Raw genomic sequence first — 23,829 nt, forward strand, 5'->3', positions numbered from 1 at the left:
ACATTAAACACACACACAGTTTATGTAGAATTTACTCCTGGTTTCAAAATATATCTACAACCCTTGAATTCTTGGGGACACCCACGCACTCCCCCCCCCCCAACCAAACAATATCCAAATTAAATAAATCTATAAAGTCAAATTGAGCTTATAGTTATAAGGAGCTTATAGAAGGAGCAGCGCTCCGAAAGCTAGTGGCGTTTGCTACCAAATAAACCTGTTGGACTTTAACCTGGTGTTGTCAGACTCCTTACTGAGATAACTGACCTCCTTTGGAATGATGGTGGTTACGATTTGCAGCAGTTTTCTGTGATGTGGTTGTGGTCACAACTTCACTTTTCTGTCAATCTCCCCATCATCTTTGACTCTCTAGTTGATCAAAAACCTACCTAATTCAGCCTTGAATAAATTCAATGACCCTGCCTCCACTGGTTTTTGGAGAAGAGAATTCCACAGATGAATAATTCTCCTCATCTTCCCTTAAAAAGGAGACCCCATATTCTTAAACTATGTTCATTGGTTCTAGTCTCCCCCAGAGAAGAAACATTATCCTTTTATCCACTGGGTCAAGTCCCCTCAGCATCTTATATGCTTCATCTGACAAGTTAATTGAATTCCTATTTATATTTTAATCAAGCCTAAGCACTGATGTGATCTGGAATTGAAGAGCCTGAGAACAATTACCAACAAGGCTCATTACAAAATACAGCACACAACTATAAGTCACTCATGAGTGATTTGGGTGTACTTGCACAAGGAATGCAGAATATTACTGTGCAAGTAGAGCAAGCGAATAGGAAAGTAAATAGCATGGCTTTTATTAGAAGGGGATTAGAGTACAAAAATAGGAATCTTGATTGAACTGTACCGAGCTTTGAGACCATACCTGGAAATATTGTGTGCAGTTTTGTTCTCAAATCTAAGGAAGGATATACTTGCCTTCGAGACACAACAGCAACAGTTCAGTAGATTGGTTCCCATGACAAGAGGCTGAGAAAATTGGGTCTATGTTCGCTGGAGTTTATAAGAATGAGGTGATCTCATTGAAATATTCAAGATTTTGAAGGGTTTGATAAGGTAGACATTGAAAGGTTGTTTTCCCGGGAAGGGGATCTTAATACAAAGTGACATAGCCTTAAGATAAAGGGTAAAACATTTAGGATTAAGATAAAGAATATTTTACTCAGAAGATTGGAAGGCTTGGAATTCTCTACCCAGAAGTTTGTGGATTTTCCATCATTGAGTCCATTTAAGGTTGAGATCAATCGAATGCTTATCTCATGTAATCAAGGGATAGGGAGCGGACAGGAAAGTGGAATTGAGACAGAAAATGAGCAATGATTGTATTGAGGGAGACTGGGCAATGGGTGTCAGAGAAAAACGGAGATGCGAATTGCTGTCTGTAGACATAGAAACCCACAGTACAGAAAGAGGCCATTCAGTCCATCGATTCTGCACCAACCACAATCCCACCCAGGCCCCACCCCCACTTACCCACTAATCCCTCTAACCTACGCATCTCAGGACACTAAGGGCAATTTTAGCATGGCCAATCAACCTAACCCGCACATCTTTGGACGGTGGGAGGAAACCAGAGCACCCAGAGGAAACCCACACAGACACGAGAAGAATGTGAAAACTCCACACAGACAGTGACCCAAGCCAGGAATTGAACCCAGATCCCTGGAGCTGTGAAGCAGCAGTGCTAACCACTGTGCTACCATGCCGCCCAGGAAAACTGAATCAGGAATTGGAGAGAAAGAAGAACGTGAACTAAAGAGAAGTGTGGGATTGGATTTGAGAGAGATGTGGATCAGAGGAATGAAAATGGTTTTGGGAGTTGAAGGGAGAAGGAGACTGGAAAATGAAGGTCAGGGGAGAAAGGGGGTAGGAAATGGGGGAACTGGGAGAGTGGGGATTGGGAGTTGTGGAGGGAGGTAGAATAAGCAATGGGGCTTTAGGGAGAATGAAGAATGGGGGTCAGTGAGGCAGTGCTGGGAATGGGAGACTGAAAGTTTGACAATTGGGTAAGATGGAGTGAGGAAATGGAGATTATGTGATGAGACAACGCAGTGGGAGGAAGCTTGGGATCAAGGGACTTGGCTAAAGTTGGGGCGATAGAAGGAAACTGGGTTGGGCATTGGGACCAGTACTTTTGGAAAGACCTGAACATGGTGAATGGGAGCACTGTTGTGAAAGAAGCAGATAGTAAAACCTAGTGTTGAGAAAATCATATCTTAGAACAAACAGGCCCTTCGGCCCACAAGTTGCGGCGAACATGTCCCTACCTACTAGGCTTACCTACAACCCTCTATCTTACTAACTTCCACGAACTTATCCAAAAGTCTCTTAAAAGACCCTATCGAATCCGCCTCCACCAACACTACCGACAGCCGATTCCACGCACCCGCCACCCTCTGAGTGAAAAACTTACCCCTAACATCTCCTCTGTACCTACTCTCCAGCACCCTAAACCTGTGACCTCTTGTGGCAACCATTTCAGCCCTGGGTAAAAGCCTCTGACAATCCACTCTATCAATACTCCTCAACATCTTATACACCTCTATCAGATCACCCCTCATCCCTCGCCTCTCCAAGGAGAAAAGACGTGGCTCTCTCAACCTATCCTCATAAGGCATGCCACCTAATCCAGGCAACATCCTTGTAAATCTCCTCTGCACCCTTTCAATGGCTTCCACATCCTTTCTGTAATGAGGCGACCAGAACTGGGCACAGTACTCCAGGTGGGGTCTGACCAGGGTCCTATACAGCTGCAGCATTATCTCCCGATTTCTAAACTCAATTCCTCTATTGATGAAGGCCAGTATTCCATACGCCTTCTTAACCACAGCCTCCACCTGCGACACGGCTTTGAGCGTCCTATGAACCCGGACCCCAAGATCCTTCTGATCTTCCACACTGCCAAGCGTCTTACCCTTAATATTATATTCTTTCATCCTATTCGACCTGCCAGAATGAACCACCACACACTTATCTGGGTTGAAGTCCATCTGCCACTTCTCCGCCCAGTCTTGCATCTTATCTATGTCTCGTTGCAACTGCTGACATCCCTCTACACTATCCACAACCCCACCAACCTTTGTGTCATCAGCAAACTTGCCAACCATCCTTCCACTTCCTCATCCAGGTCATTTATAAAAATCACAAAGAGCAAGGGTCCCAGAACAGATCCCTGGGGCACTCCACTGGTGACCGACCTCCATGCTGAAAAAGACACCACTCTTTGCCTTCTGTGGGCAAGCCAGTTCTGAATCCACAAAGCAATGTCCCCTTGTGTCCCATGTCCCTTCACTTTCTGAATGAGCCTTGCATGGGGCACCTTATCAAACGCCTTGCTGAAATCCGTATAAACTACATCTACCGCTCTTCCCTCGTCTATGTTCGACCAGCGCAAGAGAGAGAGGAGCGACTGGTGGCTAGAGTGAAAGGGTAAGAGATTGGCTTTATTTTACTTTATTTTACTTACTTTTTCGCAGGGTTTCTTAGTCTAGTAGTTTTAAGGGAAAAACGGAAGTAGGCCGACCGTGGGGTGACCTGGGAAGATTTTTTGTTGTTTTTTTTAGCGCGCAGGAGGTTTAAAAAGCAGGCTGCACTATCCAGCGGCCAGCGTTGAGAGCGGGCGGTGGAGTGAGCAGGTGGCAGAGTGAGGGCTGAAGGGCTTTGGTTCAAAACGGGCTTCGGCGAGAACAGGCAGAAGCGTGAGTAGGTTTTTTTTCCCCAGAAAGTTTATTCTTGTTTTTCCCCAGAGTAAAGAAAAATGCCAGGCAATATGTTGGAATGCTCCTCTTGCAGGATGTGGGACATCAGGGAGACCTCCGGTATCCCTGACAACAACACCTGCAAGAGATGCATCCAGCTGCAGCTGCTAGCAAAGCGTGTTAGGGAACTGGAGAAGGAGCTTGATGACCTCCATCTAATTCGGGAGAATGAGAAGTATATAGACAGTAGCTTTAGGGAGGTAGTTACACCTAAGCAGCAGAGCACAGGAAATTGGGTTACTGTAAGGAGAGGAAATGGAAATGTGAAAGGACAGGCAGAGCAGGGTTCCCCTGTGGCCATACCCCTCCACAACAGGTATACTAAATTGGATACTGTTGTGGGAGATGCTTTACCTGGGACAAGCTGCGACAGCCGGAACTCTGATACTGAGTCTGGTTTTACAGCACAAAAGGGTGGGAGGAAGAAGAGGAGAGCAGTAGTGATAGGGGACTCAATGGTCAGAGGTACGGACAAGAGGTTCTGTGGTCGGGACAGAGACTCCCACATGGTCGATAAGTCCCCTGGGCCTGATGAAATATATCCTAGGATTCTTTGGGAGGCAAGGGATGAGATTGCAGAGCCTTTGGCTTTGATCTTTGGGTCCTCACTGTCCACGGGGATGGTGCCAGAGGACTGGAGAGTGGCGAATGTTGTTCCTCTGTTTAAGAAAGGGAATAGAAATGACCCTGGTAATTATAGACCAGTTAGTCTTACTTCGGTGGTTGGTAAATTGATGGAAAAGGTCCTTAGGATGGGATTTACGACCATTTAGAAAGATGCAAATTAATCCGAGATAGTCAGCACGGATTCGTGAAGGGCAACTCGTGCCTCACAAATTTGATTGAATTTTTTGAGGAGGTAACTAAGTGTGTTGATGAAGGTAGGGCAGTTGATGTCATATACATGGATTTTAGTAAGGCGTTTGATAAGGTCCCCCATGGTCGGCTTATGATGAAAGTAAGGAGGTGTGGGATAGAGGGAAAGTTGATCGATTGGATAGGTAACTGGCTATCTGATTGAAGACAGAGGGTGGTGGTGGATGGAAAATTTTCGGACTGGACGCAGGTTGCTAGCGGAGTGCCACAGGAATCAGTGCTTGGTCCTCTGCTCTTTGTGATTTTTATTAATGACTTAAAGGAGGGGGCTGAAGGGTGGATCAGATTGGTGGAGTAGTGGATGAGGTGGAGGGCTGTTGTAGGCTGCAAAGAGACATGGATAGGATGCAAAGCTGGGCTGAAAAATGGCAAATGGAGTTTAACCCTGATAAATGTGAGGTGATTCATTTTGGTAGGACTAATTTAAATGTGGATTACAGGGCCAAAGGTAGGGTCCTGAAGACTGTGGAGGAACAGAGAGATCTTGGGGTCCATATCCACAGATCTCTAAAGGTTGCCACTCAAGTGGATAGAGCTGTGAAGAAGGCCTATAGTGTGTTAGCTTTTATTAACAGGGGGTTGGAGTTTAAGAGCCGTGGGGTTATGCTGCAACTGTACAGGACCTTGGTGAGACCACATTTGGAATATTGTGTACAGTTCTGGTCACCTCACTATAAGAAGGATGTGGAAGCTCTGGAAAGAGTGCAAAGGAGATTTACCAGGATGCTGCCTGGTTTGGAGGGTAGGTCTTATGAGGAAAGGTTGAGGGATCTAGGGCTGTTCTCTCTGGAGCGGAGGAGGCTGAGGGGAGACTTAACAGAGGTTTATAAAATGATGAAGGGGATAGATAGAGTGAACGTTCAAAGACTATTTCCTCGGGTGGATGGAGCTATTACAAGGGGGCATAACTATAGGGTTCGTGGTGGGAGATATAGGAAGGATATCAGAGGTAGGTTCTTTACGCAGAGAGTGGTTGGGGTGTGGAATGGACTGCCTGCAGTGATAGTGGAGTCAGACACTTTAGGAACATTTAAGTGGTTATTGGATAGGCACATGGAGCACACCAGGATGATAGGGAGTGGGATAGCTTGATCTTGGTTTCAGATAAAGCTCGGCATAACATCGTGGGCTGAAGGGCCTGTTCTGAGCTGTATTGTTCTATGTTCTATGTTCTTTGGTTTGTTGCCTCCCAGGTGCCAAGGTCAGGGATGTCTCTGATCGCGAGCACAGCATTCTAAAGTGGGAGGGTGATCAGCCAGATGTCGTGGTATACATCGGTACAAATAACGTAGGTAGGAAGAGTGAGGAGGTCCTAAAGAGTGAGTACAAAGAGCTTGGAAGGAAGTTAAAAAGCAGGACCCCGAGGGTAGTAATCTCAAGATTGATACCTGTACCACGTGCCAGTGAGGGTAGGAGTAGGATGCTTGGGCGGATGAACACGTGGCTGAGGAACTGGTGTAGGGGGCAGGGTTTCCGATTCTTGGATCATTGGGACCTCTTCTGGGGCAGGTGGGACCTGTACAAGAGAGATGGGTTACACCTGAACTACAAGGGGACCAATATACTTGCAGGGAGGTTTGCTAGTGTTATTGCGGAGCGTTTAAACTAGATTTGCAGGGGGATGGGAACCAGAGTGCCAGAGCAGGTAGTGGAGCAGGGGTAAAAAGACAGCTTAGTTCAAGCAAAATCGCAAATGGAAGGGTTGAGTACGGTGGAAATAACCTTTTGGGATGTGTCTATTTCAATGCCAGGAGTATTGTGGGGAAGGCAGATGAGCTGAAGACGTGGATAGACACATGGAAATATGACATTATAGCCATTAGTGAAACTTGGCTACAGGAGGGGCAGGACTGGCAGCTCAATGTTCCAGGGTTCCAATGTTTCAGGCGGGATAGAGGCAGAGGGATAAAAGGTGGGGGGTGGGCATTGTTGGTCAGGGAAAATAGTTACAGCAGTGCTCAAGGCAGGACAGATTAGAGGGCTTGTCTACCGAGGTCATATGGGTGGAGCTGAGAAACAGGAAAGGTATGACCACATTAATGGGGTTGTATTATAGACCACCCAGTAGTCAGCGAGAATTGGAGGAGCAAATCAGCAGAGAGATAGCTGACAACTGCAAGAAACGCAAAGTTGTGATAGTAGGGGATTTTAATTTTCCACATATAGATTGGGACTCGCATACTGTTAAAGGTTTAGACGGGGTAGAGTTTGTAAAATCTGTTCAGGAAAATTTTCTACATCAGTATATAGAGGTGCCAACTAGAGAGGATGCGATATTGGATCTCCTATTGGGAAATGAGTTAGGGCAGGTGATGGATGTGGGTGTGAGGGATCCAGTGATCATAATGCCATTAGTTTCAACCTGATCATGGATAAGGATAGATCTGGTCCTCGGGTTGAAGTTCTGAACTGGAAAAAGGCCAAATTTGATGAAATGAGAAGGGATCTGGGAAGTGTGGATTGTCACAGGCTGTTCTCTGGTAAAGATGTAAATGGAAAGTGGGAGGCCTTCAAAGGAGAAATTTTGAGAGTGCAGAGTTTGTATGTTCCTGTCAGGATTAAAGGCAAAGTAAATAGGAATAAGGAACCTTGGTTCTTGAGGGAGATTGTAACACGGATTAAGAGGAAGAGAGTTGTATGAAATGTACAGGCAGCAAGGAACAGATCAGATGCTCGAGGAGTATCAAAAGTGCAAGAAGCTACTTAAGGGGGAAATCAGGAAGGCTAAAAGAAGACATGAGGTTGCTTTGGCAGACAGAGTGAAGGAAAATTCAAAGAGCTTCTATTGGTATGTTAGGAGCAAAAGGATAGTGAGGGATAAAATTGGTCCTCTTGAAGACCAGAGTGGTAGACTGTGTATAGAAGCAAAAGAGATGGGGGAGATACTAAATGGTTTTTTTGCATCCGTATTTACTGAGGAAATGGGCATGGAGTCTACGGAAATAGGGCAAACAGGTAGGGAGGTCATGGAACCTTTACAGATTAAAGGGGAGGAGGTGCTTGCTGTCTTGAGGCAAATCAGAGTGGATAAATCCCCAGGACCAGACAGGGTATTCCCACGGACCTTGAGGGAAGCTAGTGTTGAACTTGCAGAGGCCCTGGCAGACATATTTAAAATGTCAGTATTCACGAGGGAGGTGCCGGATGATTGGAGGGTGGCTCATGTTGTTCCGTTGTTTAAAAAAGGTTCCAAAAGAAATCTGGGAAATTATAGGCCAGTAAGTTTGACGTCGGTGGTGGGCAAGTTATTGGAAGGTGGATAAGGGATAGGATCTACAAATATTTGGATAGACAGGGACTTATTAGGGAGAGTCAACATGGCTTTGTGCGTGGTAGGTCATGTTTGACCAATCTATTAGAGTTTTTCGAGGAGGTTACCAGGAAAGTGGATGAAGGGAAAGTGGTGGATGTTGTCTACCTGGATTTCAGCAAGCCTTTGACAAGGTCCCTCATGAGAGGTTAGTTAGGAAGGTTCAGTCGCTGGGTATACATGGGGAGGTAGTAAATTGGATTAGACACTGGCTCAATGGAAGAATGATGTGGAGATGCCGGCATTGGACTGGGGTGAACACAGTAAGAGTTTTAACAACACCAGGTTAAAGTCCAACAGGTTTATTTGGTAGCAAATACCATTAGCTTTCGGAGCGCTGCTCCTTCAAGCTCAATGGAAGAAGCCAGAGAGTGGTTGTGAAGGATTGCTTTTCTGAGTGGAGGCCTGTGACTAGTGGTATGCCGCAGGGATCGGTGTTGGGTCCATTGTTGTCTGTCATCTATATCAATGATCTGGATGATAATGTGGTAAATTGGATCAACAAATTTGCTGATGATACAAAGATTGGAGGTGTAGTGGACAGTGAGGAAGGTTTTCAAAGCTTGCAGAGGGATTTGGACTAACTAGAAAAATGGGCTGAAAAATGGCAAATGGAATTTAACGCAGATAAGTGTGAGATATTGCACTTTGGAAGGTCAAACCAAAGTAGAATGTACAGGGTAAATGGTCGGACGCTGAAGAGTGCAGTTGAACAGAGGGATCTGGGAATACAGGTACAGAATTCCCTAAAAGTGATGTCACAGGTGGATAGGGTCGTAAAGAGTGCCTTTGGTACATTGGCCTTTATAAATCGGAGTATCGAGTATAAAAGTTGGAGTGTTATGGTAAGGTTATATAAGGCATTGGTGAGGCCGAATTTAGAGTATTGTGTACAGTTTTGGTCACCTAGTTACAGGAAGGATGTAAATAAGGTTGAAAGAGTGCAGAGAAGGTTCACAAGGATGTTGCCGGGACTTGAGAAGCTGAGTTACAGAGAGAGATTGAATAGGTTGGGACTTTATTCCCTGGAGCGTAGAAGAATGAGGGGAGATTTGATAGAGGTGTATAAGATTCTGATGGGTATAGATAGAGTGAATGCAAGCAGGCTTTTTCCGCTGAGGCTTGGGGAGAAAAAAACCAGAGGGCATGGGTTAAGGGTGAAAGGAGAAAAGTTTAAAGGGAATATTAGGGGGGGGCTTCTTCACACAGAGAGTGGTGGGAGTGTGGAATGAGCTGCCGGATAAAGTGGTAAATGCTTTTAACATTTAAGAAAAAACTTTTAACATTTAAGAAAAACTTGGACGGGTTCATGGATGAGAGGGGTGTGGAGGGATATGGTCCAAGTGCAGGTCAGTGGAACTAGGCAAAAAATTGTTCAGCACAGACAAGAAGGGCCAAAAGGTCTTTTCTGAGCTGTAATTTTCTATAGTTCTATGTGTCTAGTTACATCTTCAAAAAATTCAATTAGGCTCGTAAGGCATGATCTGCCTTGGACAAAGCCATGCTGGCTATTTCTGATCATACTATTCCTCTCCAGATGCTCATAAATCCTGCCTCTCAGGATCTTCTCCATAAAAGACTTTTCTTTGAAAATTTTTAAGAACATTTGGACACTTGGATTTTTTTTCTACATAAAGGTCTTAATTTCACCTTTGAATTAGGTGCGTGATTGCCTTTTCCAAGAAATCACCTAACCAACATGTTACTTGAGAGGGGAAGAGCAGTCTGTTCATTTGCAACTATTTTAATTGATGGGGAAAAACTGGTTAAAGGGCAAAGGCTAGTAATTTACTGGAAATCACATGACAGGGATGAGCTTTCAGTTTTGAACTTGTTTGTTGAATTCAGTTTGGACTGAAGTGAGAAAGTGAGAAGCTGTCCAACACACATTCTGCTTCCCTTGCTTGAGATAGAGTGGTCAACAGGATTCAGCTAAGAATCCTCATTTCAGCAGAACTTGTCTGTCTTTGGGAAACCCAAGATGCTGAGACAAGAAGGATTGATCTCCTCTGCATCAAAGCTCAATTGGTAAGAACATACAGGCCTCTACTGGGACTAGCGATCTGTCTGCATGAGGTAACTTCAGATCGACAGCATTGAAACCCTGCAAACTTTATTTTTTTCCAAAGAATACTCTTACCAATTTCCCATCTCTGCAGAGACCCCCATATATTTGTACTTTGAGACTGCATGTGTTTGTGTGATGAGCAATTTTTGAAGAGATAGATAATTATACTTCCAGATGGCAATTGTGTGTTAACCAGTTCTTGCAACTTGTAAAAATTGTTTTATAACATTAATTATTCTGAAATAATTGAAAACAGCTTGGTTAAAGGTTCTTCTATTCTGGGTCTAACAGCAGTGAAGAGGGATAATTGGCCATTTTAGTGCATGAATTAAACTGTTAAACTAATGGGGTGACCTGTGGAGTAATGGGGCTTGATAAACTTTTCACTCCTCCCATCCTGGTCGTAAGAATGGAGGCTTTACTAGAGTGAAAATGGGGAACAAGGGGGTGAAAAATGAGATTCCTCTGGAATAGCTCCAGAAGGGAGAGCAAGATTTGTGAATTGAGAGCAATTAGACTATGGGATGCTTCACCACAAATCACTACTGAGAGGGGAGAACATTGTTTGAAAGTAAGAAAAATATTTGCAAAGTATGAAGTCCAAAGATGTGCATGTTAGATTGAATGGTCATGCTAAATTGGTTAATGTCAGGGAGACTAGCAGGGTAACTATGTGGGGTTCTGGGAATGGGGGCTGGGTGGGATAGTGGTTGGTGCAGATTTGATGGGCCAAATGGTCCTGCGCTGTAGGGATTCTATGATTCCATAAAATGACCTGGGAGTGAATGGGGTAACAGGTCAGAGCACTAGAATTAAGGATCTTATTGTGAAGGACCCTCTTGGGTCTAGTGACCACAATATGGTCGAATTTCTGATTCAGATGGAAGAGGAGAAAGTTTGGTCCCAAACCAGTGTCCTCTGTTTGAACAGAGGGAAATATGATAGGATGAGGGATGAATTGGCTAAGGTAGACTGGGAGAGCAGGCTGGCAGGTAGGATAGCTGAGGAACAGTGGAGGATTTTTAAGGAGATCCTTTTCAGTTCTCAGCAAAAATATATTCCAGCAAAAAACAAGGATTGTAAGAAAAGGGAGAACCAGCCGTGGATAACGAAGGAAATAAAGGAGAGTATTAAAATAAAAACAGCTGCGTACAGAGTGGCCAAAAATAGTGGAGAAACAAGTGATTGGGAAAAATTTAAGAAACAACAAAGAGAGACTAAGAAAGCGATAAAGAAAGGAAGGATAGACTATGAAGCTAGGCTAGCAATTAATATAAAAAATGATAGTAAAAGTTTTTATAAATATATAAAAAGGAATAGAGTGGCTAGAGTGAATGTTGGACCCTTGGAGGACGAGAGGGGGGAGTTAATAGTGGGAAATGAGGATATGGCTGAGTCTTTAAATAAGTTTTTTGTGTCGGTCTTCACGGTGGAGGACACAAATAGTTTGCCAAATATTAACGATAGAGGGTTGGCAGCAGGAGAAATACTTAATACAATTAATGTAACCAGAGAGGCAGTGCTGGGTAGACTAATGGGACTGAAGGTGGACAAGTCCCCGGGTCCGGATGGAATGCATCCCAGGGTATTGAAAGAAATGTCAGAGGTAATAGTGGATGCGTTAGTGATTATTTATCAAAACTCGTTGCATTCTGGGGTAGTGCCGGTTGATTGGAAAACGGCTAATGTTATGCCGCTGTTTAAAAAAGGAAGGAGACAAAAGGCGGGTAACTATAGGCCGGTCAGCTTAACGTCTGTAGTAGGGAAAATGCTGGAATCCATTATTAAAGAGGAGATAGCAGGGCATCTGGATAGAAATGGTTCGATCAATCAGACGCAGCATGGATTCATGAGGGGAAAGTCGTGCTTGACGAACATGTTGGATTTTTATGAAGATGTGACTAGGGCGGTTGATGGAGGAGAACCGGTGGATGCGGTGTTTTTGGATTTCCAAAAGGCGTTTGATAAGGTGCCCCATAAAAGGCTACTGAAGAAGATTAGGGCACACGGAGTTGGGGGTAGTGTGTTAAAGTGGATTGGGGACTGGCTATCCGACAGGAAGCAAAGAGTCGGAATAAATGGGTGTTTTTCCGGTTGGAGGAAGGTAACTAGTGGCGTGCCGCAGGGATCGGTACTCGGGCCGCAACTATTTACCATTTATATAGATGATCTGGAGGAGGGGACGGAGTGTAGGGTAACGAAGTTTGCAGACGACACAAAGATAAGTGGAAAAGTGAATCGTGTGGAGGACGGAGAAGATCTGCAGAGAGATTTGGACAGGCTGAGTGAGTGGGCGAGGATATGGCAAATGGAGTATAACGTTGATAAATGCGAGGTTATACACTTTGGAGGAAATAATAACAAATGGGATTACTATCTCAATGGAAACAAATTAAAACATGCTACCGTGCAAAGGGACCTGGGGGTCCTTGTGCATGAGACGCAAAAGCCCAGTCTGCAGGTACAACAGGTGATCAAGAAGGCAAATGGGATGTTGGCCTATATTGCGAAGGGGATAGAATATAAAAGCAGGGATGTCTTGATGCACCTGTACAGGGCATTGGTGAGGCCGCAGCTGGAATACTGTGTGCAGTATTGGTCCCCTTATATGAGGAAGGATATATTGGCATTGGAGGGAGTGCAGAGAAGGTTCACCAGGTTGATACCGGAGATGAGGGGTTTGGATTATGAGGAGAGGCTGAGGAGATTGGGTTTGTACTCGTTGGAGTTTAGAAGGATGAGGGGGGATCTTATGGAGACTTATAAGATAATGCGGGGGCTGGATAGGGTGGAGGCGGAGAGATTCTTTCCACTTAGTAAGGAAGTTAAAACTAGAGGACACAGCCTCAAAATAAAGGGGGGTCGGTTTAAGACAGAGTTGAGGAGGAACTTCTTCTCCCAGAGGGTGGTGAATCTCTGGAATTCTCTGCCCACTGAGGTGGTGGAGGCTACCTCGCTGAATATGTTTAAAGCGCGGATGGATGGATTCCTGATCGGTAAGGGAATTAAGGGTTATGGGGATCAGGCGGGTAAGTGGTACTGATCCACGTCAGATCAGCCATGATCTTATTGAATGGCGGGGCAGGCTCGAGGGGCTAGATGGCCTACTCCTGCTCCTATTTCTTATGTTCTTATGTTCTTACTAGGCATATATACTCTTGGGGCTGAAGGGACCAAGGGATATGGGGGAAGGGGATGAGGATATTGAATTTGATGAGCAGCCATGATAAAATGAATGGTGGAGCAGGCTCGAAGGACCAAATGGCCTACCCCTGCTTCTAGTTTCTATGGACTCTCTGCTTCTTGTGCAGTGCTCTGGTTTCAGGGTGAATATTAATTATAGGATTGTTGTACAGGAAGATTATCAGTATTGTATATATTACTTTCAGTTAGTTATCACTAAGTTACCAGGATAATCTGACGGTTAACCTAGTAACTTCAGTATTAGTTATCAGTAAAATTTCAGTCAGTTACCCTTAATTATCGGTGGTGTTTCCCCCAACATTACCCTATCCCTACTCAGCCCTCCGTTTCCTTCTCTCAGCCACATGGATATTTCCTGGTTCTCAGAACTTCTAACACCGCAGCTACTGAAGTGAAGCCAGGAACAAGTGGGGATCCAACCTTTATATTATAAATGCAATAACATTTCTAGATGTCACATGAACATAGTCCAGAACGTCATGTGATCAACCCTCTGACAACGCCTCCAGCCAGAATTATCAGCTCGATTTGTTTATAACTTCCAGAGCAAGATAGCACTGAGCTTTCTGCTGCTTTCCGTTAGACCAGAAACGTTTGCCGTAAGTAATTTCCTCCCCAAAAATCAATTCGTATAAATGATTCATATATTTCTCGGCTACAATGAAGTAACTTCTGGAAATAGATCTTGTATTTGAGTTAAAAGTGGGCAAAACTGCATTATTTTATGAACAAGAATATGAAACATAAACATATAGGACTGAAAGCGAAACCAAAATGTTTTCATGATGTTCACTTCCTATAGTTGTTATGCGGAGGAGGAGTAGTCAGTGAAACACAAACACGAAACATGACGGCTGAATTTTATCAGGTAATGAATGATAATGTTCACAATCTATAAAGTTATGTTATTTATCGCAGAGCTTGAGGTTGTTGCTGCGGAAATCCGAGGTTTAGAGTGTGCTTTTTATGTCCAGGTATTTCCGAAGCTGATGTTCCCTGAATGCAGTGAAAAGTAGAAAAATTGCTCCTTGGAATAGGAGTCTGTGATGTTGCTGAAATGACAATAATGCGAATATTTGGCTCACACTCGTGCGCTGTCGTTGGTTCCTCCAACTGTATCGGTTCAAATCGCTGTTTCTGGAAATATATAAATATGCAGAAGATGCAGACTAAACCCTTCCAATGATAACTCCTAAAGGAAATGGGTCCGTGAAACATCCTGTGGAGGTATGAGCAGGTTTGCTCAGGGCTGCTACCAGGCCGGAGAGGGGAATAAACCTCAGCTACCAGTCTGATGTGAGGAGAGCTGACTACGGTAAATTTTTGAAGTGGAAATGGCCAGCAGCAAATGTAATTTTCAACTTGAACCTTTGGGTGTTATAGTGGTATCCTGAGCCACAGAAAATGCAGTGCATTTGTGTATTACCTAATGTCCGTTGGCATTTAATCTCGTCCCTTTCTGGATGCCTTGTGTCTCAGAAATAAGGGAGCCCATTTAATCTTGACAGCATAGAGGGTATATGTTTATACAGTTGACCTTGCATAAAGAATGCGGTTGTCAGACCAAGGTTGGTTGAAAATTTTTGGTGGATATTAGTTGATTTTAAAATCAAATCAACCTCAGTTAGAAATGGCAGCACTCCAACTCCAGGTCATAATTACTATCCGTAACCACTTTTTGCCCAATAAGCGAGTTGCAACATTTTTGAGAGGTCTCAACAATGGATAATTATCATTTGTATGTAGAATGAAAGGTAGGTTGTGGGGAGGATAGGTTGCTGTTAGATCAACGAGCAACAAGATAGATGTAACATAATATTGGGAAGTGTGAAGTTATTCACTTTGATCATATCAATAAAAAACAATTTTGAGGTGAGCAATTTGTAAGTGTTGATGTTCAAAGAGACTGGGATAGGCTTGTATAAGCAATGCAGAAAGTTAGCAAGCAGTTAGGAATTTAAATGGCATGTTGCCTTTATTGCAAGCAAATTGGTGTACAAGAATAAGAAAGTCTTGCCACTCCAACCTTCTGGTAAACCAGTGCGTTCACACTGGGGAGAGGCTGGTCACCTGCTGTCAATGTGGGGAGGGATTCGGTTATCCATCTTGCAGACGCCAGCAAATTCACGCTGGCGAGAAACCGGTCAAATGTTCTGACTGTGGGAAGAGATTCTTTCATTTATCCACCCTACTGAGACACCAGTGAGTTCACAGCAAGGAGAGGCCGTTCCCCTGCTCTGTGTGGGAAGGGATTCACTTGGGTATTGAAGACACACCAGCAAGTTCACAAGTGATTACAGGAGTTGGATTCTGCTGTTATTGCTGTTGTTAATCACATCCAGGACTGAACCATGGTGGCACAGTGGTTAGCACTGCTGCCTCACAGCACCAGGGGCCCAGGTTCAATTCCCGGCTTAGGTGACTATCTGTGTGGAGTTTGCACATTCTCCATGTGTCTGTGTGGGTTTCCTCCAGGTGCTCTGGTTTCCTCCCACAGTCAAAAGATATGTGGGTTAGGTTGATTGGCTGTGCTAAATTGCCCCTTACTGTCAGGGGGTTAGCAGAATAAATAAGTGGGGTTATGGGGATGTGGCCTGGGTGCAGTTGTGATCGGTGCAGATTCAATGGGCCAAATGACCTTTTTCTGCATTGTAGGGATTCTATGGCTATTCAGGGTTTTGGTGAGGTTGTCATACAGATCCTATGGTAACAGCATAGTTAACATAATGGGCAGCACGGTGGCACAGTGGTTAGCATTGCTGCCTCATAGCGCCAGGATCTGGGTTCAATTCCAGCTTTGGGTGACTGTCTGTGTGGAGTTTGCACATTCTCCCCATGTCTGCATGGGTCTTCTCTGTTTTCGTCCCACAGTCCGAAGATGTGCAGGGTAAATGGATTGGCCATGCTAAATTATCCCTTAGTGTCCCAAGATGTGTTGGTTAGCTGGATTTGTGGGGTTAAGATGGGGGGACTGCGCCTGGATAAGACACTCTGTCAGAGAGTCGGTGCGGAATTGATGGGCCAGATGGTCTCCTCCTGCATTGTAGGGATTGATTCATTTTCATCCACTTTGCTGATTCCTGGGTGCCCTGTGCACATTCTCCCCATGCTGCATGAGTTTCCTCCGAGTGCTGCGGTTTCAAGCTGTGTAGTCACCCTTGTGTTGAAGCCCCAAGAAGGTAAAGTCCCTCAGTGTGGGGAATTCTGTTGATGGCAGTGTTAAGTGCCTCAAATTATTGATCTGATCAGACTACAGACATGTTATCATGCATCTATCCTGAGACTCAGTGCAGTTTCCAAGCTGGCAGATCGACGGTTAACATAATTTTCTCACTTCGATGGTGTCAAGAGAGGGGCCGCAAACAGCCCAGACCACTCCACGACCTTGTCAGCAGACACAGACATTTAAAATGGCACGGTCAATTGGCTGCCTGCCTGGTTGTCATTTCTTCTTTCCGTGGGAACATGCACAGTTTCATTAGTTACCCTGGAGCAACATCGGAAGCTTTCAAAATCAGTAGCAGGGTAAAGCTGGGCTATGTCCTGGTGCCAACTGCGCCATATGTTTCTTCATACTGTTATTGTAAGCTTTTGGTGACTCAAATGAGGGTGTCTACTTTTGTGTCAAAGCCAACAGCAAGCTGTTCAACTTGACAAGACTACACATTAAGACCAAAGTGCAAGATCATGATTGATTGTCCATGATTTGTTTGCTGTTGACATTGAGCTCGCATTCCATACTGAAATTTACATGTAACAGCTTGTAGATTGGTTCTCCTGGGCTGGTAAGGAGTTTGGACTGCCAATCAGCATCAGGAATACCACAGTTATTGGCCAGAATGAAGATGCTTCACCTTCCATCAACATCGATAGCTTCATTCTGAACATCACCGACAGCTTCAAATACAAAAATTACCAGCAACCTGTCCCTTGATGCCGAAATCAACACCAGGATTTCCAAGACTGCAACTGTGATGTCAATGTTAATAAATCAAGTGTGGGGCAACAACAAACTAACAGAAAGTACAAAGCTGTGTGTGTACCAAGCCTGTTTTCAGAACCTTCCTTTACATGAATGAATCATTGAATCCCTACAGTGCAGAAGGAGGCCATTCAGCCCATTGAGCCTACCCTACCAAACAGTCTAGCCACGCCCTATCCCTGTAACCCCACGTATTTACCCTGCTAATCCCCCTGGCACTAAGGGGATTGATTCATTTTCATTTTCATCCACCTTGCTGATTCCTGGGTGTCCTGTGCACATTCTCCCCATGCTGCATGAGTTTCCTCCAAGTGCTGCGGTTTCAAGCTGTGTAGTCAGTACCCATCCTTGTGTTGAAGACCCAAGAAGGTAAAGTCCCTCAGCGTGGGGAATTCTGTTGATGGCAGTGTTAAGTGCCTCACAGTATTGATCTGATCAGACTACAGACATGTTATCATGCATCTATCCTGAGACTCAGTGCAAGCTGGCAGATCGACGGTTTAGCATGGCCAATCAACCTAACTGCACATCTTTGGGCTGTGGGAGGAAACCAGAGCACCCAGAGGAAACCCATGCAGACACGGGGAGAACGAGCAAACTCCACACAGACAGTAACCTCAGGCTGGAATCAAATCCCGGGTCCCTGGTACTCTGAGGCAGCAGTGCTAACCACTGTGCCACCCTAAATGCCGCATGGTTATCCATGAGGCATAGGTAACCTATGCAAAATGGAAAACAGTTGAACACCTTCCACTCCTCTGCCTCAGATAAATATTGGGCAACTCTTGTTAAGACAGAGTGCCAAATATGGAAGTACACCAGTGCATCGAAATCCCCAGCATATTTTCCCTTTTGAGTCAGCTCTATGTTGGCTAAGTCCTGTGAGTCAAATCGACGATGGCTGCATCCCCAAAGATATGTTGTACATTGAGCTTGCTAACAGCGTTACACAGTTTAGCTCAGTTAACTGGGTGGCTGGTTTGTGATGCAGAGTGACTCCAGTGTTCAATCCCCATACCGGCTGAACCACCTTCTCAAACTTAACATGAGGTGTGGTGATCGTCAGGTTAAATCACCACCAATCAGTTCTCCCCCTCAGAAGGGGAGAGCAGCCTATGGTCACCTGGGACTATGACTTTACCTTACAGCCAAAATGTTGCCCATATCGTAATACACAGATCTCTGCATGTAAGGCTTCATCTTGACCAGGATGAGAATCAATGTGTGGGATGTCCTTGTTGCTGCCAAGTGCCTGGAGACAAGCAGCCAATAAGGTCTTGGAAATAGCAGAGGACAAAAGAAGTGGCCAAATGATGGAAAAGAGGGCCTGCCAAAAGAAAAAATCAGTCAACCTCAGCCCAACACTATTCAGCTATGCCAGCTGTAGAAGGGATGGCCACTCGTGAATCGGTCTCTGCAGTCACAACAGACATTGTTCAATCCAGAAGTGAGATACACCCTGGGCGAGGTTCATTGTCTTCCAAGATGGACAGATGCCGCCACATCACATTTACAATCACTATCCTGAATCAAGCTCTATCAGTACGGCGAGGTTAAGGATGAAAAGGGTGGCCCTTTTTTGCTGCTAGAGAAAATTGGTGGGTGAAGCTAATAGAGATCAAAGAACAAAGAAAATTACAGCACAGGAACAGGCCCTTCGGCCCTCCAGGCCTGCACTGACCATGCTGCCCAACTGAACTAAAACCCCCTACCCTTCCAGGGACCCTTCATTCCATTCCCATCCTATTAAGCGGCATCTTGACCACTTTTTAGGGCAAATCAAAACTCTTTTTTTCTTTTCAGATACATGAAAAGTCACTATCTATCTGCTTCCACTACCTCCCCCGGCAGCGAGTTCCAGGCACTCACCACCCTCTGTGTAAAAACAAAACCTTGCCTCGTACATCCTTTAAACCTTGACCCTCGCACCTTAAACCTATGCCCCCTAGTAATTGACTCTTCCACCCTGGGAAAAAGCTTCTGACTATCCATTCTGACCATGCCCCTCATAATCTTGTAGATTTCTATCAGGTCGCCCCTCAACCTCCGTCGTTCCAGTGAGAACAAACCAAGTTTCTTCAACCTCCCCCCATAACTAATGCTCTCTATGCTAGGCAACATCCTGGTAAATCTTTTCTGTATCCTCTCAAAAGCCTCCACTTCCTTCTGGTAATGTGGCGGCCAGAATTGAACACTATATTCTAAGTGCGGTCTAACTAAAGTTCTATAAAGCTGCAACATGACTTGCCAATTTTTAAACTCAATGCTCTGGCCGATGAAGGCAAGCATGCCGTATGCCTTCTTGACTACCTTCTCCACCTGCGTTGCCACTTTCAGTGACCTGTGTAGCTGTACACCCAGATCCCTCTGCCTATCAATGCTCTCAAGGGTTCTGCCATTTACTGTATATTTCCTATCTGTGTTAGACCTTCCAAAATGCATTACCTCACATTTGTCTGGATTAAACTTCATCTGCATCTCTCCACCCAAGTCTCCAACCAATCTATATCCTGCTGTATCCTCTGATGGTCCTCATCACTATCCGCAAATCCACCAACCTTTGTGTCGTCCGCAAACTTACTAATCAATCCAGTTACATTTTCCTCCAAATCATTTATATACATTACAAACAGCAAAGGCCCCAGCACTGATCCCTGAGGAACACCACTTGTCACAGCCCTCCATTCAGAAATGCACCCTTCCACTGCTACCCTCTGTCTTCTATGACCGATGATGTGGAGATTTTGCAAGTCCACAACACAGGACAGCACAGAGTCGGTGAGCAGAGACTGATAGCCAAGTTCCGCACACATGAGGACGGCCTCAACCGGGATCTTGGGTTCATGTCACACTATCTGTAACCCCCACGACTTGCCTGGGCTTGCAAAATCTCACTAACTGTCCTGGCTGGAGACAATACACATCTCTTTTAACTTGTGCTTAACCGTCTCTCCACTCACATTGTCTGTACCTTTAAGACTTGATTACCTGTAAAGACTTGCATTCCAACTATTATTTTGTAAATTGAGTTTGTGTCTTTATATGCCCTGTTTGTGAACTGAAATCCCACTCACCTGATGAAGGAGCAGCGCTCCGAAAGCTAGTGGCTTTTGCTACCAAATAAACCTGTTGGACTTTAACCTGGTGTTGTGAGACTTCTTTCTATGACCGAGCCAGTTCTGTATCCACCTTGCCAGCTCACCTCTGATCCCATGCAACTTCACCTTCTGCACCAGTCTGCCATGAGGGACCTTGTCAAAGGCCTTACTGAAATCTATGTAGACAATATCCAGTGCCCTACCCTCATCAATCATCTTCGTCACTTGAAAAACTCGATCAAGTTAGTGAGACCGACCCCCCCTTCACAAAACCATGTTGCCTCTCGCTAATATATCCACTTATTTCCAAGTGGGAGTAAATCCTGTCTTGAAGAATCCTCTCCAATAATTTCTCTACCACTAACGTAAGGCTCACAGGCCTGTAATTCCTGGATTATTCTTGCTACCCTTCTTAAACAAAGGAACAACATTGGCTATTCTCCAATCCTCTAGGACCTCCTCTATAGCCAGTGAGGATACAAATATTTCTCTCAAGGCCCCAGCAATTTCCTTCCTTGCCTCTCTCAGTATTCTGGGTATATCCCATCAGGCCCTTGGCACTTGTCTACCTTAATGTTTCTCACGAACCCCAATACCTTCTCCTTTTGATCTCAACATGACTCAAACTATCTACACACCCTTTCCCAGACTCATCCACCAAGTCCTTCTCTTTGGTGAATACTGACGCAAAGTATTCATTTAATACCGCGCCCATTTCCTCTTTCACCACACATAGATTCCCACCCCTGTCCTTGAGTAGTCCAACCCTCTCCCTGGCTACCCTCTTGCTCTTTATGTATGTATAAAAAGCCTTGGGATTTTCCTTAATCCTGCTGGCCAATGATTTTTCGTGACCCCTTTTAGCCCTCCTTACTCCTTGCTTAAGTTTCTTTCCACTTTCCTTGTATTCCACACTTGCTTCGTGTGTTTCCAGCCTCCTAGCCTCAACAAATGCTTCCTTTTTCCCTCTGACTCGGCTCATAATATCCCTCTTTACCCAAGGTTTCCGAAACTTGCCATACTTATCCATAATCCTTACAGGAATGTGCCGGTCTTGAATCCCTATCAACTTACACTTGAAAGCCTCCCACATGCCAGATGTTGATTTGCCCTCAAACATCTGTCCCCATCTATATTCTTCAGTTCCTGCCTAATATTGTTCTAATTAGTCTTCCCCCAATTTAGCACCTTAACTTGAGGACTACACTTACCTTTATCCATCAGTACCTTGAAGCTCACTGAATTGTGGTCACTGTTCCCGAACTGCTCCCCTACCGAAACATTGACCACCTGGCCGGGCTCATTCCCCAATACCGGGTCCAGTATGGCCCCTTCCCTCGTTGGACTATCTACATATTGTTTCAAGAATCCTTCCTGGATGCTCCTTACGAACTCTGCCCCATCCACGCCCCTAGCATTAAGTGAGTCCCAGCCAATATAGGGGAAGTTAAAATCTCCCACCACAACAGCCCTGTTACTTTTACTTGCCAAAATCTGCCTACATATCTGTTCCTCTATCTCCCGCTGGCTGTTGGGCGGCCTATAGTAAACCGCCAACATTGTGACTACATCCTTCCTATTCCTGAGCTCTACCCATATTGTTTCGCTGTATGAGCCCTCCGAGGTGTCCTCCCGCAGTACAGCTGTGATATTCTCCTTAACCAGTAGTCCAACTCCCCCACCCCTTTTACATCCCCCTCTATCCTTAACCAAGTCTCTGAAATATCAACATCATAATTCCAAGTACTAATCCAAGCTCTAAGTTCATCTGCCTTACCTGTTACACTTCTCGCATTGAAACAAATGCACTTCAGTCCACAAGACCCTCTTTAATTAGCAACCACACCCTGTCTGCTCTTTCTCCGAGTCTTATTGGCCCTACTCTCTGGTTTCCCTTCAGTTAATTCACCTTTGCTTTTGTTCCCACCCTCCTGCCAAACTAGTTTAAATCCTCCCGTGTGACACTAGCAAACCTCCCGGCCAGAATATTTATGCCCCTCCAGTTTAGATGCAACCCATCCTTCTTGTACAGGTTCCAATTGCCCCAGAAGAGATCCCAGTGGTCCAGATATCTGAAACCCTCCCTCCTACACCAGCTATTTAGCCACGTGTTGACCTGTACTATCTTCCTATTCCTAGCCTCGCTGTGCACGTGGCACAGGGAGTAATCCTGAGATTACATCTCTAGAGGTCTTGCTTTTTAACTTTCTACCTAATTCCCTAAACTGCTGCTGCAGGATCTCATCACTCTTCCTGCCTACGTCATTAGTACCAATATGTACCATGACCTTTGGCTGTTCACCCTCTCCCTTCAGAAAGCTTTCTGCCCGTTCAGACACCCTGGACCCTGGCAGCAGGGAGGCAACATACCATCCTGGAGACTCTTTCACCTCCACAGAAGTGCCTATCTGCACCCCTAACTATAGAGTCCCCTATAACTATTGCTCTAGTGCTCTTTTTCCCTCCTTGCTTAACAACAGTGCCAGCCGTGGTGCCACTGCTCTGGCTGCTCTTGCTGTTATCCCCTGATAGGCCATCCCCCCCAACAGTATCCAAAATGGTATACCAGTTATAGAGGGTGACGATCACAGGGGATTCCTGCACTGACTGCCTGTCCCTTCTAGCGGTCACCCATCTTTAATTTATGCAAGGCTTTGATAGAGTTGACACAGGAAGAGCAAAATAAAGGCCATTAAATGTAGTCACCAATAAATCAAATAGGAAATTCGGAAGAAACCTCTTTACTAGAGAGCGATCAGAATGTGGAACCCACTGATACAGGGCATAGTTGAGGTGTGATGCATTTAATGGGAACATGGATAAGGATAGAAGGGAGAATGGAATAGAAGGTTATGGTGATGTAGGAAAGGATGAGTTCGATGTAGGAGAATGGGAGGAGGCTCGAGTGAAGCTTAAATACCAGCACGGACTGATTGGGCCAGCAATCGCTTCAGCACTTACAAAATAATTTAGTCTAATACTGGTTTACCCCATTTCTCTCATGTGGAAAACGGGCGGCACAGTGGTTAGCACTGATACTTCACAGCGCCAGGGACTGGGTTCGATTCCCGGCTTGGGTCATTGTCTGTGTGGAGTTTGCACGTTCTCCCCGTGTCTGCGTGGGTTTCCTCCAGGTGCTCCGGTTTCCTCCCACATTCTGAAAGACGTGCTGGTCAGGTGTATTGACCCAAACAGGTGCCGGATTGTGGCAAATAGGGGAATTTCACAGTAACTTCATTGCAGTGTTAATGTAAGTCTTACTTGTGACTAATAAACTTTTTTTTTAAATGAAAAAAAGATTGATCAACCTTAATTCCTTGTATTCCTTAATTAGCAATGAGGTAATAAAATTTTTCCTTAAAAGATGCAATATGAATTTTAAAAGATTTGAGCATAGACAAGAATACTAAATAAATAAGGAGTTGCTTTTGATAGTAACAGAGGAATTAATTACTCTGTGGTATTCGACATTATTGAAGTTGATATTGTAGGATTATTCAAAATAAGAGCTT

General features: G+C 44.8%; 1 protein-coding gene across 5 annotated transcripts in view; it reads left to right on the forward strand.

Annotated features, from left to right (window-relative positions):
* The first annotated feature begins 13,743 nt into the window (after positions 1–13,743).
* The window catches only part of LOC144510753 (ubiquitin thioesterase otulin-like), a 77,003-nt gene continuing 66,917 nt past the window's right edge, over positions 13,744–23,829 (forward strand). The window contains exons 1-3 of one of the 5 annotated variants that reach the window (XM_078240574.1): positions 13,746–13,836; positions 14,040–14,105; positions 14,212–14,552. The gene's annotated coding sequence lies outside the window, so the exon portion shown is untranslated. Of the gene's footprint in view, positions 13,837–14,039; positions 14,106–14,192; positions 14,588–23,829 lie in introns of those variants that run through there. The other 4 variants (XM_078240563.1, XM_078240585.1, XM_078240603.1 and 1 more) reach the window with 4 other exon arrangements.

Source organism: Mustelus asterias, chromosome 2, assembly GCF_964213995.1.
Source record: "Mustelus asterias chromosome 2, sMusAst1.hap1.1, whole genome shotgun sequence".
NCBI lineage: Eukaryota > Metazoa > Chordata > Chondrichthyes > Carcharhiniformes > Triakidae > Mustelus > Mustelus asterias.